The following is a 16,214-nucleotide window of genomic DNA, read 5'->3' as shown; positions in this document are numbered from 1 at the left end:
AGGGAAAATCAACCATCGTCTGAAATTAGGAAGTTAAACTAGCATTTCATCCTTTAAGGTGATTTTTTTCTGGTATTTTGTCACACAAAGAAAGCCAACACATTAATTCCTATACATGCATATATTCATCTAAATTATTTATATATACATACATTTATATGAATTATATTGTCATCCATATGTATAAGGAGCTTCATGATCAAAATGTTCCTGGGTTATTATATATTATTGGCAATGTAGTATTATAGACAATATCTAAGGAATCCTGAACTTGGTGGGCAAAATCAGGAAAGTGTGGGACTCTTCAGCAGATGCTATTTCAGAGAAAACATGAGAAAGAGTAAAATGCAGACTCTCCTAGGGCTGTGTGACTCCTAAGTGCAGTTTCAGACTACTCTTACAGTACCGTACACACCTTGTCTTAGATGTCCAGTTCCTTCTGTGTCACCATACTTTCCACAGAGTTTTAGTTTATCACTCCCTATGAAACATGTATTATTCAACATTGTTCAGAAAACAGAACCAATAGGATGGATGGATAAATACACTGGTAAGTAGGTAGGTAAGTAGATGATAATGGATAGATATGGATGTATAGATATATGGATGACAGATAATAAACGGATAGTTGATGATAGATAGATAGATAACTATGAAAGATATGCCATTACAGAAGACAGAAGTTCTTTATCTGACATATGATGGCTAGAGCCCTATAGGGGAAATGGGTTAATAGTTTGAATTCAAATCCAAAGGTCTAAGGATCAGGGGAGTCAATGGCATAAATTCTAAGCTTAATAACCAGGAGACCACTGGGTGGTGGTAGTGTACACTTTTAATCCCAGGAAAAGGTAGGTGGATCTCTGCGTTCAAGCCCAGCCTGATTTACAGACTTGAGTTCCAGGACAGCCAGGGCTACACAGAGAAACTTTGTCTGAAAACAAAATAAAACAAATCAAAACAAACAACCAACAAACAATCAAAAAGAACCAGGAGACTTGAAATTTGATGGCAGGAATAATGAATGTCCTAGGTCCAAAAGAGACATGGAATCCACACTTGACCACATTTTTATTCTACAAAGGGCCTCAACAGGTTGGGCAATGCCTGACAATGTTGGAGGGGTGGATCTTTTCTACTTAGTCTCTAAGTTGTAGATGAATCTCCTCCAGAAGTTTCCATACAGATACACAAAGAAATAATGCTATTTAAGTTTACCAGATGTCTAAGCACCCCTTAGCCCAAACAAGGTGACATATAGAAATTTACTGTGAACTCACACTTTTAACTGGCACTCGAAAGGGCAATGGGATTAACTATTAGCTTTATTTATTGTCACTATGTACTATTTAGCTACATTAGAATGAATGAGAGAGAATATTTTTAAACAACTAAGCCTTAACTTACTTCTCCAGAAAATAGTAAATAATGGGAATACTGTCTGCACCACAGAGTTATTTCGAGGATTGCATAAAATTATCATTATAGGGAGTCAGGACAATACACGATGTACAATATTTAATTAGTATATATTGGTTAATGTTATTACTACTGTGCTGTCTTCATTGTAATTATCATTCCTCCACGAAAGAATTTAGAACTCTTACCACTGAACTGTTTCTCTTTTTCCCCATATACCCATTATTGTAATCATAAAAACTGACGGCCGTGTGGAGAGCGGCTCATTATCACTGGGATTAATTTATTAGAATCTACATGAATTTCACACATTTCTTAAATTCCCTAAGCCTATATTCTTCTCACTAGTACAACAAGATACCCTTAATCCCTTCATAGAAATGAGAATACTCAAATTTAGAGATATTATGTATATTGAACAAGAACATAAGGAAGTGCCCAGCACTTTGCTGAATTAGAAATTCCCCCCTAGCTAGTTAAACTATTCCCCTACAGTCCAACACTACAGACCGTCAATGGAGACTTCTCCAACCCCACTGATGCCATGTTCTCAATCAATGCATGACCCTTTCGTGGATGTGATGGAGGTGAGGTCACCTTTATTCAAAGACGGTTTACCTGCCAACCAATCGTTCCAACTCAAAAGAAGAGGAGTAGCATAAACTGCTAAATATATATGAGGACATTTCCAGTCCAGAATTTGAATCAAAAATTTTAATTTCAGAAAGGCTGGCAAACATCTTACTATAGGAGAATCTTCTGGAAGTAATTAAGATAATGATTCCTGGTATAGAGCAACTGTGTTCCCAGAAAGTAAGGGTCAAACATAAGTTTTTCCCTGTGAATTAAATCCTTTTATGCTCAGGCAATTCCTTTATTTCTGATAACTACTTCAAAAACTATTAGGTGACTGTGTTTGAGTTTCCTTAAGTGCCTGCTTAATGTACACAATATAGAAATACCTGAAAGTTTGTGGTGTCTTAAGCAGGCAATTGGGTACATACTTGTTATCAGTGCAAACTGCAGGGAAGAGTGCCTGAAAGACGGAAGCAGTCCTGGAGAATCCATCGTGACTGAAGTAAAACCATGTATCAACAACACTGCTAGGGAAGACAGTGGCACATGGGCTTCAGCCTTTCGGTCTCAAGGCTTTGCTCCACCAATCAGAACTATCTATGCACACAACCTGGAGGTACTGCTAGGCTCTCTTCAATGAGAGCTCTTGCTATTGCATTCAGAGCTTCTGCTTGTGATGTAAGGTTATTTCTGACACACACACACACACACACACACACACACACACACTGTCCAATAGTTGAAGCAATGGAGTGTATGCAGTCAGCTGGTACTATAATAAGAACTAGAAAACAGCTCTTAAGAATGAGGTCACGACCAGAAGGCCCATCGGAAAGACTCGTCTGGCGATGGATAGAGATAGAGACAAAGTCCCTCATCAGAGCAATGGACTGAGCCTCCAAGGTCCAGTTGAAGGGCAGAAGGAGAGAGAAGATGTGCAAGGAAGTCTGGACTGAGAGGGCTTGGTCCTCCCACTGTGACTGCGTGCCTGTTCTAATGGGAGCTCACCAAAGCCGGCAGGACCGGGACTGAATGAGCATTGATCAAACCAGACTCTCTTGAATGTGGCTGAAAATGGGGGTTGACTGAGAAGCCATTGATAAAGGCACTGGGACTTGTTTCTACTGCATGTATTGGCTTTTTGGGACCCTAGTCTATTTGTCTATTTGGATGCAAAGCTTCCTAGGACTGGATGGGAGAGGCTTGGACTTCCCACAGGGGCAGGGTTCCCTGCCTCCCTCTTAAGGAGGGAGAGGGAGTTGGGGAGCAGGAGGGGAATGGGAGGAGGGGAAGAAGTGTAAATTTTTTGAATGGCAAAATTTAAAAAAGGAAAAAAAAAAGAATGAGGTCACTATGCTAAACTAGAGTTAGCAGAAAAATGTGTGTGTGTGTTGGGGGGGTGGCCTGCATGACTTGAGGAAATGACTCAACTGGAGTAATGGCAGGGGATGAAGAAACAAGAGACATGTACATGAAAGCTGGGGTGTGTGCTCTGATGGAGAGGCACCACCAATAACCTGGAAAACACACTGTCTCTGAGGTGGCAGGAGACAGGTTAGCTGATCTTGGTAGCATGTCTCTGCTGGGGAGCAGTCTTGGGTTGTACCCATTTCTCTGCGCCTGACTAGAGAAAGCACTGTCCTTCCCGTGCTCTGAAGCATTGGGATCCTTGGCATTGTGGCATCCATGTCAATAATAAGCATTTATTCAGGACTTCATGCCTTCCCTACTGGGTTCCTTTGGCTAGTTATACAGTTATAGGCAGTATTGAAAAACATCTCACACTTCATTGTGAAGCCTTTTTCTTTGAGGATATGCAATACGTGTGACTCAAACGTTAAAAAATGCTTAGGACACACTTTAAGAAAACTAAATATTCCTGTAAATAAGATTTCTGTTATCTTCAATGATAGAGAATGCTGAAGTTACAACAAACTGATAAGAAATACGAAAACTCTCAGCATCTCCCACTGTGAATATAACTGACTGGGGTGAGGCTTTGCTTGCAGTCTTCACAGGAAAGTGGGAGAATTTCACCAAGAAGTTCAGTTGCTTCTACAAAGAGGCAAAGAGTATAATTTGCAATTTGAATTATGCTCTTTTAGTTTACACAGCATTTACTATTGTATTACCTTTGTTTGTATAAATGCATTATCTTTTTTTTCCCCCTTTGGTTTTTTGATACAGGGTTTCTCGGCACAGCCCTGGTTGTCCTGGAACTTTTTTTTTTTAATAACAAATTTCTTTAATCAAAAAGTATTCTTATACTTTTGTTTAAAAATAAGTAAGTTACAATGAATTGAAAAGAATACATTTTATACTCTATAAGATGGCAACATAATGCTTTAAAATTAATTACTTTCTTCAATAAAATGTACAGTTTTGAAAACAAGTTTGACAATGGCACTGGCAGTTAGATGCAAAGAATGTTCTTAAAAAAGTGCAGGTATAACATTCAAATACTCTATTTTGCCTTTCAATAAATATTCGACTACATTATTAACATATCAGAGTAAACTTTGATCAAAACTTACACATTTCAAAGTAGGAAAGAAAAAAATTAGTTGATCTTTTGTTTTTTAATTAAGAATGAAAACTTGACCTAGATCAGTAGAAAAGCAAGGGATGCCACACCTCCTTCCCTCCTAGAAACCTTTTCTATTCTCAGAGCCAGCATGATTTCTAACTTAGATTCCTTTGTATATTNTTTATAAAAGGTTCCTATGAGGTGGTCAGTTAATACACATATGTTAGCCAGTTCAAAGCTACAGCAAATGTTAAGGGAATATCTGTGTCTTTGTAGCCTTCCATAGCAACTCAGGCTGCAGGTAGGAGGGATCCCCAAAGCATCCAGACTGTTACCCAAAATAGAAGACTGCTTAACACCCTTTGAAAAACCATACCATTTCCAGTCCATTTTTATTTATACAATTTCAATGGCTTGCATGAACAGAGTTACAATCAAGTTTGTTTCCTTGTGTTTTTAATAATGATTAAAATAGTTGCCCGTTTGTTCCTTTACCTCATTCCCCTTCCATCTCTTATCTTTCCTTCCAGTAACTATTATCTACTTGATTCATATTTCTAATATTAAAAGCATAAGCAGTATTACAAACAACAAAGGAAGTTTTCTAACTAGGCACACCGATAGGTAGAAGAGTGTGTCCAGTTGGTAGCATTTGCAGTTACAGCATCATGCAAAGTGAAAGAAAATTTTGTCTCTAATGATTAATATTTACCATTTGAAATCTAAGTTCTCACAATCAACTAATCAGCCAAGGCTGAATTAATTTGTTCTTCATTCTATACTACTCTATCTCCTATGTGGAATATACCAGGTTTTTTCCTATCATCCTATAGAACACATAACTTAAAAGTTTACTCTTAATAGGTGGCACGGCTTATCTCTTCTTCTTATGTCCTTCTTCTCTCAACTTCCTACAGTATTGGCTCAACAATTAGAAATGAGAGCATTGTGGGTTTCTATGATTTTGCCCCATTCCTTGTTCTTAGACTGTTTATGTTAACTTTATTTATTAGCATTTCTCCAAGATTTTTTGTAGTTAAAATCATCCTCTTTAGAACAGTTATGCAAATTTGTAATATTGTCATGAACTTCCATGACTTTTTCAGGCTAGTCACAAGGTGCATTGGAAAGGCAACATCTTGTTCTTGAGAAGCCTGAATTCATGGTTAAACCAAAGACCGGCGCGCAGATTCCTGGAACTTTCTGTAGACCAGTCTGGCCTCTAACTCAGAAGAGTCACCTGCTTCTGCCTCTCAAGTGCTGGGATTAAAAGTGTGCGCCACCATTGCCTGGCATGAATTATCATTTTTAGCATCTTAAAAAGCATCACATCTTTAAAATAGTCTTTAAAAACATACTACCAAAATTTCTTGATGATTCACTTTTTCCACTATATATAACAAAAGATAGAATATATTGTGTATTAAGTATTCTGTAGAAAGCTAGACAGCCCCGTGGTTTCTGAGAACCCATTGTCTTGTTTATCTCCATGTTTTTTTTTAACATTTTAAAAATACCATATTCTCAATTTTTTATGCCTTAAACTGTATTTTATTTATTTTTTATTTTAAAATTGTGAGTCTTTAAGCTCTAGGAAGTCATCTGGTACAGATCATGCAGGCGCTGTGCATGCTGCCACAGTCTCTAGGAGTTTGCATGCGCATCTATCCTGCTGTGTTTGTAAGGCCTGCTTCCTGAGTGTCCTCCATCCCCTCTGGCTTTTACACTCTTTCTACCTCCTCTTCTGCAGGGTTCTCTGAGCACTGAGGGGAAGGATTTGGTGGCCATCCCATTTATGGTTGAGTGTTTCAAGATCTCTCATTTTCTGCATATTGTCTGGCTATAGTTTCTGTACTTTTTCCCCCTCTGCTGCAGGAGGAAGCTTCTCTGATGATGGGGAGCAAGGTAATGATCTATGAGTACAGCAGAATGTCAGACAGAGTCATTTTACTGCTATGCTCCTTTGGCAGAACAACAGTATTTGGTTTTCCTCTAGATCACTGATCTATCTGCTCTCAGGTTTGTGGCCACCCAAGCAACATTGGATATTGGTATGAAGGGGACACAGGCCCCCATCCCTAATCCAGAAGCTATCTTCAATTGATAGCCACTTAATTAGGAGAAAAATTAGCTTTCTCCATGGGTGTTTTACTGGAGAAAAAAATCCCTTTTGAGGATAGGACCCATGCCCAGTAGATGACCAATAAAAATGAATTTAGCGGTATCTTTGGAGGTTCTATTTCTCATAATGTTAAGTTAGGACCTTTGTTTTTTAACATTGAAGGTCTTCTGTGTATATATTATGGCTTCTAGTTTTGTGTTTCTATGGGATTCCTGTGTATGTACATAGGTGTCTCTGCATCTATGTGTATTTCTCATGCCTTTCCTTTGGCTCTTTTTTCTTGTTTTGTTGTTTTCTCCAATTCTGGTTTGTTTGTTTTTGATTTATCTTTATGTATTTTGTTTTATTTTATTACAACCCTTAGATGACTATTTGTTTTCTAATGAGACAGAGAGTGTTGATTCAGATGGGGGAGGAAGTATTGAGGAACTGGGAGGAGTGGGGTAAATGAAAATATAATTAGAATATATTTTATAGAGAAAAATCCACATTCTTTTAACAAAAGAAAAATTAAGATTCTAAGTTAGCACATGAGGTATTGGGTATCCTTCTAAAGTGGGTGACTAGAGGTAGCAGAATGAAAGACATGTGTAACAATGTCCTTGCTCTTTTCCAACACCAACTCTCCAAGAGGTCCAGTGCTGTTACTGGAGAATATCTCAAAATCAAGTGCTACCAAAACGAGCCATGGTGCCAACACTGGGAGGATGTGAGGTGAGTGGATGCCTTGGGTTTTATAGGACTGACGCCATTATAACCAAAAAAGAAGGTTGGAACCTTTCATTCCAAAACTGACCTGGCTGTCTGGTCAATTACAAGTAAATAGTAGGACACATGGAAAGAGCCTTTCTGAAGAATCAGCTTCTTGTCATGTTTGTCCTTATTTACTAGTTAGCTCTGCTAAAACAGGTTTTTCTAACTATGACACTCTGGAGGCAGAAATAATAGGATGAAGAAGAGAAGGGAAAATCAAGAAAGAAAAATGTTCTGTATCCTGATCCAAAACAAGCATTCTCCACACCATGAAAAGCGTGTGGAGAGATTGTACAAATGCCATTTAACGAATATGAAGAAGAGCTTTTAGGGCAAACTCCGTTCAGGGTGAACTACAAATTAGCAGTATAATTAGCCGTCTCTCTAATTACAAGAGATAATTAATAGGCCGAAAGTTCAGAACATGTTTGTCTATAGAAGTTTGTTCTCTTTGACTGAAACAAATGCCAACAAAACTCTTAACGCATGCTCTTTGGGGAAGGTCCTGGGCTGACATGAAGGCGTGTCTTGATAGTCCCCAAACAAGTTCATTTCTGATTTGAAGTTCTTGCAAACTTCTTTGCCATGTAATTAATTCATTGGAGGCTGAGTGGCATCAAATGATGGGCTGATGCAAATGGTCGTGATCGTGTTAAATTACACATTTACCTAAAGCAGAGGGAAAGTAATCCCACAGCGTTTGTTAAAATATTTACATTGCCAATTAGTGTAATGGGAAAGAGAAGATTCTGTATGAGATAGCTTGGAAAAGCAGCAAAACTATCTGAACAAAGGTAACAAGTGAAGAACAAGTCACCTTTGGAAAGAAGTTACGAAGTCTCTTCTGAAACCATTGTGTTGTTTTTGTTTTCTTTTTTCTTTTATATGCATGAGCCCCCCGAAGAATGCAGTGTTTACATTTCCTTGAGAATTTATTGTATGGGGCTTAGAAACATGCAGAGACACTTCTGAAGCTAAGCACATCGGAGCAGACAGGAGCATTCTGATGAGGGATTGACCCTGTCATTGGTTTGGAAAGAGTCCAGATTAGATGGATGGGTGGGCAGGTGAATACTGAGAGCTCTTGCTCCCTGTGGTGCCAAGTAGTTGATATCAAAGTGTGAACCTGTGTGCTGTGAAGCTGTAAGCCCCCACATCTTCAGGGAAAAGGGGCCACCTTACTCAGTTTCCAGTGTCTCTCCCCAATTGTAGTTGATTGTATGCTGAAAATGGAATTCATTATCATGTCAATGAGTTTATCTGCAGAAGGAAGAAAGCACATCAGATGCTCATCTGTGGCACAAGCCTCCCGGTATATTTGCACGCATCATTTAATTTAATAATCATGGGGACCTTATTAGATAGAAACTTTTGTCTAACAGCTTGGCAAAACAAGGCTTGTAGTTCCACCTACAACTTGTGGTGCCAGGCAGTGAGTATAATTGTTATAAAGTGTACTTTACAGAGTGCACTATGCACAGAAGACTTGCTTCATGAAATCACTAGAATAAAACAAAACATCCATTTTGCAGAGCATTGTTCTAATAATATTTGAAAGATATTAATATGCCAGATCAATTGCTTTTACAAATAATTGTGGTAAAATACACATAATCCCATTTTAAGTAACTTTAGTTCAAATTTAGTGTTTCTACGCACACGTATATTGTTGTATCACCACCACCACCCCACCATCATCCACAAACATCTTCATCCCGTCTGTTAAAATTGTACCTGATAGACAATAACTCCCTGTCACTATTGTAGTCTCTGACCTATGAATTTGATCACTCTAGGCATCTCATATAAGTGGGATCCTAAATCCTTTTGTAACTGCCATATTTCATTTGTCATAACATCCTCAAGGTTCATACTTATTGTGCATCTATTATAATTATCTTCTTCTTCAAGATAGAATAATATTTCATTACATATTTGCATTCCAAGTGCAAATCAAGATTCACATTTTGTGTACACGTTAATCCATCCACAGACATTTGAGTTGTTTTCTCTATTGGATGTTACAGAAATCTGCTGTTAACCTGTGTGTACCAATACTTCTTCAAGATTCTTCTTTCAGTTATGTGGGGCAGCACCTGGGGTAGGATTATTAGGCCAAATGTCAGTTCTGCTTCCAAATTCTGAAAGAATGAACACACAATTGGCTATAGTGGGTGTGCCAGCTCACACCCCCTGTAAGCAGTACACAAGAACTACTGTTTCTCCTCATTCTCATTTAAGCATCTTATTTTTATTCTTTATAGTCACTGTGTTAGCAATTTGTCTCTATGGTGTGACAAAATACTGGACAAAAGCAGTTTGAGGGAGGGAGGGCTTATTTGCCTTTCAGTTCTAAAGACTATAGTGCATCATGGCAGCATCAGATGGCGTTAGGAGCTTGAGGCTGCTAACATTGCATTCATAGACAGGAAGCAGAGAGAGCTGAATATAGTGCTCGGCTTGACTTCTTCTTTATTGTTGTAAAGAGCTGCGGGCTGCTTCCCACTGCTCAGCTCCCTGCCACTGGCTAGCTTTACTCGAAATAATTACATGGAAACTGTATTCTTTTAAACACTTCCTGGCCCATTATCTGTAGCCTCTTATTGGCTAACTCTTACATCTCGATTAACCCATTTCTAATAATCTGTGTAGCACCACAAGATGGTGTCTTACCAGGAAAGATTCTAGCCTATATCCGTCTGGGGTCGGAGAATCATGGCAACTGACTGACTCAGCTTCTTTCTCCCAGCATTCTGCTCTGTCTTCTCCACCCACCTAAGGGCTGGCCTATCAAATGGGCCAAGGCAGTTTCTTTATTAACCAATGAAATTAACTCCTCCATCACTTTATGGTCTTCAGCATCCCAAGTCATGGGATGGCATGGCCCACATTCTATGGGAGTCTTCCCACCTTGTTTAGCCTAAACTAGAAAATCCCTCGCAGACATGCCCAGAGACTTATTTCTATGGCAATTTTCAATCCCATCCAGTTTGCCAATCCACTAACCACCATAGTAAGTCTCCTTATGGACCTGGGTGATGGGGAAGCAGTTCCTTTTTAATGGGTAAACATAAAAAAGCCAGAAAATATGTATATATTCTAAATAATTTTGAATTCACTTATCACTAAGTCTAAATGTCTCTGTAATGATATGTGAGCAGCTCAAAACTCTCAGGAAAGCAAGTATTAATTATTAATTAATTCCAGTTGAGCAATTCTCCTCGCATATATTTAATTCTTCCAACAGCTGCACGGGAACCCTTTTATCATCCAGATTATTACAGAGCTAGGAGATCCAAATCCAGGTCCTCTGGCACCACGTGCTAGATTATTCCATGAAACCGCATGCAGTTGGGCAATCAGCCAAGGTGGAACTACTTGGTTGCAGATTACTGGATTGCTGTACATAGACCAGACCCAGAGGGAATATTGGGTGTGGCATTACTTGGTTTGGGTGTTGGATTTGTGAGTAAATGAATTAAAAGGTGTTGGTGTCAGCAGTAAAAGATTCTAAAGTCACAACATTGAGAATTAGATAAAGCAAGCACCCATATCATTACACTGATGAAAACCACCTGGTGTTCTTAGGTGTCTGTTGCTGACACATGTAGATGCTCAGCTCAGATCTAAATAATTTCCTTTTCAGAGTCTTGTGTGTTAAAGGCCTGGTAGCCAGTAGTGACACTACTGGGGGTAGAGGCTCCCTGGAGGAAGTTGGATCAATGGAGGAGCACCTTTGATGGAAATACTGGGACCTTACTTTGGTCCTCTTTCTAATTCTCCTTCAGTTGTGGGTGACTTTAATCCCCTGTACCCTCTCCCAATGTTGTGTATCACCACAGGCCCAATAATAAGTAAGGGGGAAACTTGACCAAGTACTGAAATCTCTGAAATCATACCCCCAAATAAATTCTCCTTGGTAAAAGTTCATTTGCCTCAGGAATCTGCTATAGTAACCAGAAGTTGTAGAATGGGCAAGACTGCTTTCTCCTATCTCAAATTTATAGCTCAAACTGGAGATCACTTACCTTTTCCAGTAGAAACCAAAATATCTGCATCTATATCTGCATATTGTAGCTTTGACATTTTCCAAGTTTCTCTGGGGAATATACCTCCTATATTCTCTCTCTATATATATTCCTATATTCTGAGGATGATGGAATATCAAATATCCTCTACTTTATACATGGAACTTAGATGTTTAAATGAATCTCTGTAAGTGAAAATATTAAATTCTATTCCAGAAACTGTTGTAGCTATGGAATTACTGGGGATACCATTCATTTTTTTTTTTTTATTTTTGAGACAGGGTTTCTCCGTAGCTTTTTGGTTCCTGTCCTGGAACTAGCTCTTGTAGACCAGGCTGGCCTCGAACTCACAGAGATCCGCATGCCTCTGCCTCCCAAGTGCTGGGATTAAAGGCCTGCACCACCACCGCCCGGCTGATACCATTCATTTTAAAAGTAAATTTTTAACAATGTCTGGCATTCTGATAGTGAATCTTCTAGAACCATTTGAAAATCAACATTCTAAGATACAGTTGACAGAAAGAAAATACTTGATCAGACATCCTTATCCCACCCATTTGTCATTATTTGATTAACTGATATTGGTAACTTTTAAATATAATAATCATTTAGTCACTGGACAACTTTTTTCACTAAATGTTTTGGAAGATGAGAGCAATAGTACATTGAACTTGGAAATCAGATTAAGTTTGAAGCATAAAAAAATAGAAAAATACATGATTGTTGTGGTGGTTTGAAAGAAAATGATCCCCAAATGGAGATGTGGTTTTGTTGGAGTAGGTGTGTTTTTGTTAGAGGAAGTGTGTCACTGTGGAGGTGGGCTTTGAGGTCTCATATATGCTCAAACCATGCCCAGTGAGACAGACCACTCCTTGTTGCTTGCAAGCCAAGATTAGGACACTCGGCTACTTCTCCAACGCCATGTCTGCCTACATACTACCATGTCATGCCATGATGATAACAGACTGGACCTCTGAGAATGTAAGCCATCCCAATTAAATGTTTTCCTTATAAGGGTTATTGTGGTCTTGATGTCTCTTCACAGCAATAGAAACCCTAACTAAGACAGGAGTAAATGTAATTTTAGAATCATCCAACATAAACAGATATCCTTAATATATTTGTAGTTCCTATCCATTTCAGAGTATTTCTTAGTTGACACTAAAAACTCTGTCAGTCTTCAGAGACACAGGGGAAAAAGGGGGATTTTTAAGTAGATAAATTAATACTAAGGCCATTGGACCAGGTAATGAATTGCTGTTCCACAGAGGGAAGGAAAGAGGAAGAGGAAGGAAGGAAACAGGGATGGGGAGAGATATGCAGAGAGCAGGCAGGGCACCTCTGGACAAAGGAAACTGTGTAATGAAAGAGATAGAAAAAAACATGTAGCTGATGAGAAATGGTGCCTGTGAGATGAGGAAGGACAGCGGATACACCTGACTACAAGGAGAAATTTTTCTCTCCCTCAGGTGTTGGCAATTCAAGGATGGAAATGGGAGAACCTACTTAGGGGACAACTCACGGCTGGGGACTGACAACAGGGATGGTGACAGTCAAGGGCAGACGTGAAGGTGACAGTCAAGGGCAGATGTGAAGGTGACAGTCAAGGGCAGATGCTAAGGTGACAGTCAAGGGCAGATGCTAAGGTGACAGTCAAGAGCAGGCGTGAAGATGACAGTCAAGGGCAGATGCTAAGGTGGCAGTCAAGGGCAGATGCAAAGGTGACAGTCAAGGGAAGACATGAAGGTGAAAGTCAAGGGCAGGCGTGAAGGTGACAGTCAAGGGCAGATGCTAAGGTGACAGTCAAGGGCAGATGCAAAGGTGACAGTCAAGGGAAGACATGAAGGTGAAAGTCAAGGGCAGGCGTGAAGGTGACTGACAGTCAAGGGCAGATGCTAGGGCAGATTGGTGACAAGTAGGGATCTCATGCCAGACTAGAGGAAGCTTCTTAAGTTTGATCCGTTTGGGATGCCTTCTCTTTAAAGACATGTTCATGGGATCTCAGGTATATAAACTAGGCATACAAATTGAGTATTTACTCATAATTAATCATAAAATGACTTTGTATATGTATGTTCTATCATTCTGCAATTCTTATTTTGTTACTGTTCAGAAAGTTTTTACTATCACAATAATTTTCACAATCCCCACATTCAGTTATGTGACCCCAACATGGAGTTGTGGTACACGACTTAAAGAACTGGGTTCTAGCCAGGCAGTGGTGGTGCCCACCATTACTCCCAGCACTTGGGAGGCAGAGGCAGGTGAATCTCTGTGAATTCAAAGCCAGCCTGGTCTATAGAGCAAGTTCCAGTATAGCCAAGGCTATGTAGAGAAACCCTGTCTTGAAAAAGAAAAAAAGAAACTGGATTCTAGAATCCAGTGTTGGGAGATGGAAAGACAGAAAAACTAACTAAAATGGAATGATATTCTTTCTCTCTTTCTTTATTTTGTATTAATGTAAGGGAAAACCCTAGACCAAGGCTATAAATATTCAGTGTTGTTTTCTCTTGTAGAAGGGGCCAGAGCCTTCCCAAAGGCTAGCTGATTCCTTTACACATGCACTCCTATCCTAAGGAGTTGTCTTTTTGATCATGGAGCTGCTTTTCCCAAGCCAAGACACAGGCAATACAAGGGCAGCACAGGCAGTCTTGAGAGGGAGGCTGACATACAGAATAAGTCCTGCAAACCACTCCCTCCATCCATCGATGGTCCCCAGGTTTTGAGAACTAGGAAACCTGTAGCAAAGAATCTGCTCACATCTCTGTGGGGTGAAGTATAGAGAAGAGCTAAAAAGAAATATGACCTTCAAACATTACTGCTTGTACTAGAATTTGAACTGCGCACTCTCTGCACTGGAGGTTTGGGCACACAACAGGGATGCCCTCCAGATAATGACATTAAGATAGAATGCGTTTGTCTGAAGTGGCATATTATTTCTTCCATGTGTATTATTGTGAATCATTTCCTTGACATGTAAATCCCGCATATATTAAATATTTCTGAAAACACTTTCATGAAACTTAACACTTTGATCCAGTACATCACAGTCCATTTTTTTTCTCTAAACTTTTTTTGCTAGCAGCTACCTAATACCAAGAACTTGGCCCATCAGTAAGAGTGAGCAGGCATCTGAGAAAAAAAAATTCATTGGATCAGAAGACAAAAAAAAAAAAAGGCATTCCATAAGTAATTGGCAGGGCCACTCTCCATGTATATGTTTTTACTTCTTCAATTTTTATCGAATAGCTTTTCTTAAAATATCTAATTGTCTCATTAATATTATTTTCTATGGGCAACTGTATCTATTTATTCTCTATAAATATTACATACATCTTAAACACTGTGTTAGATTCTATATGTAATCAAAAATGGATGAAATGACAATAGTCTTTGAGTACTTAATAGTTAGCTGTCAAATTCAATAGCATGTCAGAAAAACCTAATAGCTGTTGTTTATTGTTAGTTAAGTGGATTCTCACAGTTTGTTATCTTTTCCCTTCTAAAGATCCACAGTAGAAATAGATTCCTTGGTGGAAATAGGGTTCAAATTAAGTTGCCTGGAGTGTACATCCTTTCATGTTTTTTATTAAAGCAGTGGTAATTGTTAATTTTTAGGTATCATCTGCTTAATATAAAAGGAAGGCAAGGAAATTATATGATGAAATAGTTCAGAATGTCAGCTGACCGGGCAGCTTCCTGTGACACCATTTCAACAGGGACTTCAGTCCACAGACTTTCTAAGAATGTCACTGTCTTATGTTTTTTTCATCGCTCTGGAGAGACACCATGGCCATGGCAACAGATAAGAAAACATCTAGTTGGGGTGACTGGCTTGCAGTTTCCGAGGTTCAGCCCGTTATGACCGCGAAGGGAAGCGTGGTGATGTGCAGGCAGACGTGGTACTAGAGTAGCTCAGAGTGCTACATCTTGCAGGCAACAGGAAGTCCACTGACTGTCACACCGAGGGAAGCTTGAGAAAACAGGAGCTGACCGCCTTCCCCCACAGTGACACACTTTCTTCATTGAGGCCACACCTCCTAATAGTGGCACTCCCTTTGGGGACCATTTTTCTTTCAAACCACTACAGTCACCTTCTCTATATAAGGAATAGCCATTGTCATCTGGAACCACTTTGGTGCCTTCGTATTCTGGGAGAAGAACTTCGTCTCCAGCTTTCACACGGACTGAATCTCTCCACACTTTCCTTTAGCGCCTGATCCCACAATCACTACTGTTGCTTCTTGCAATGCTTTTCCTTGAGGCTACAGTTTCGGGGCACTCCTTTCAACCAATCCTTTGTCAAAGAGTAGAAGACACTTCCTAAAAGCTTGTCTAGCCATGACGTGCACCAACACAGCTCAGACACTTGCCAACACTGGTTATTTTTAAAAACTGTGTGTTTTCAGGACTAAGGATTTACTCTATAAACTAATAAACAGCCAAGTTCCTTACCTGTAAACCCACAACTAGCATTTTGTCTTGTAGATGACTTGTACTAGCCTATATAATACTATTCTCTAAGTCACAGAGAATGTGCCCACAAGTATGCTCTAGCTTGCTTCTCTGCTGTGGTGGTAAGTGCTGACCTAAAGCAACTCAGAAAAAGAAGGGCTTATTCAGCTTACATGTCCAGACCACTGCCCATCCTTGAGGCAGATCAGGACAGGAACTCCAGTAGCAGCAGAGGCAGAAAACACAGAGGATGTTGTTCATTGGGTTGCTCTTTTTTGTTATTTAATAAACTCAGGATGCCTGTGCATGGTGCTACTACTCAGGTTGGGTCCTC

General features: G+C 39.4%; 1 pseudogene; it reads right to left on the bottom strand.

Moving 5' to 3' along the window:
• Positions 1-255: 255 nt before the first annotated feature.
• LOC126507867 (10 kDa heat shock protein, mitochondrial-like) lies at positions 256-15,768 on the bottom strand (annotated as a pseudogene).
• Positions 15,769-16,214: the final 446 nt, after the last annotated feature.

This window comes from Alexandromys fortis, unplaced genomic scaffold, assembly GCF_014885135.2.
Source record: "Alexandromys fortis isolate MF-2015 unplaced genomic scaffold, M_Fortis_MF-2015_v1.1 scaffold_54, whole genome shotgun sequence".
Taxonomy (NCBI): domain Eukaryota; kingdom Metazoa; phylum Chordata; class Mammalia; order Rodentia; family Cricetidae; genus Alexandromys; species Alexandromys fortis.
The sequence above is the reverse complement of the archived record's forward strand: the minus strand, read 5'-3'. Positions and strand labels throughout refer to the sequence as shown.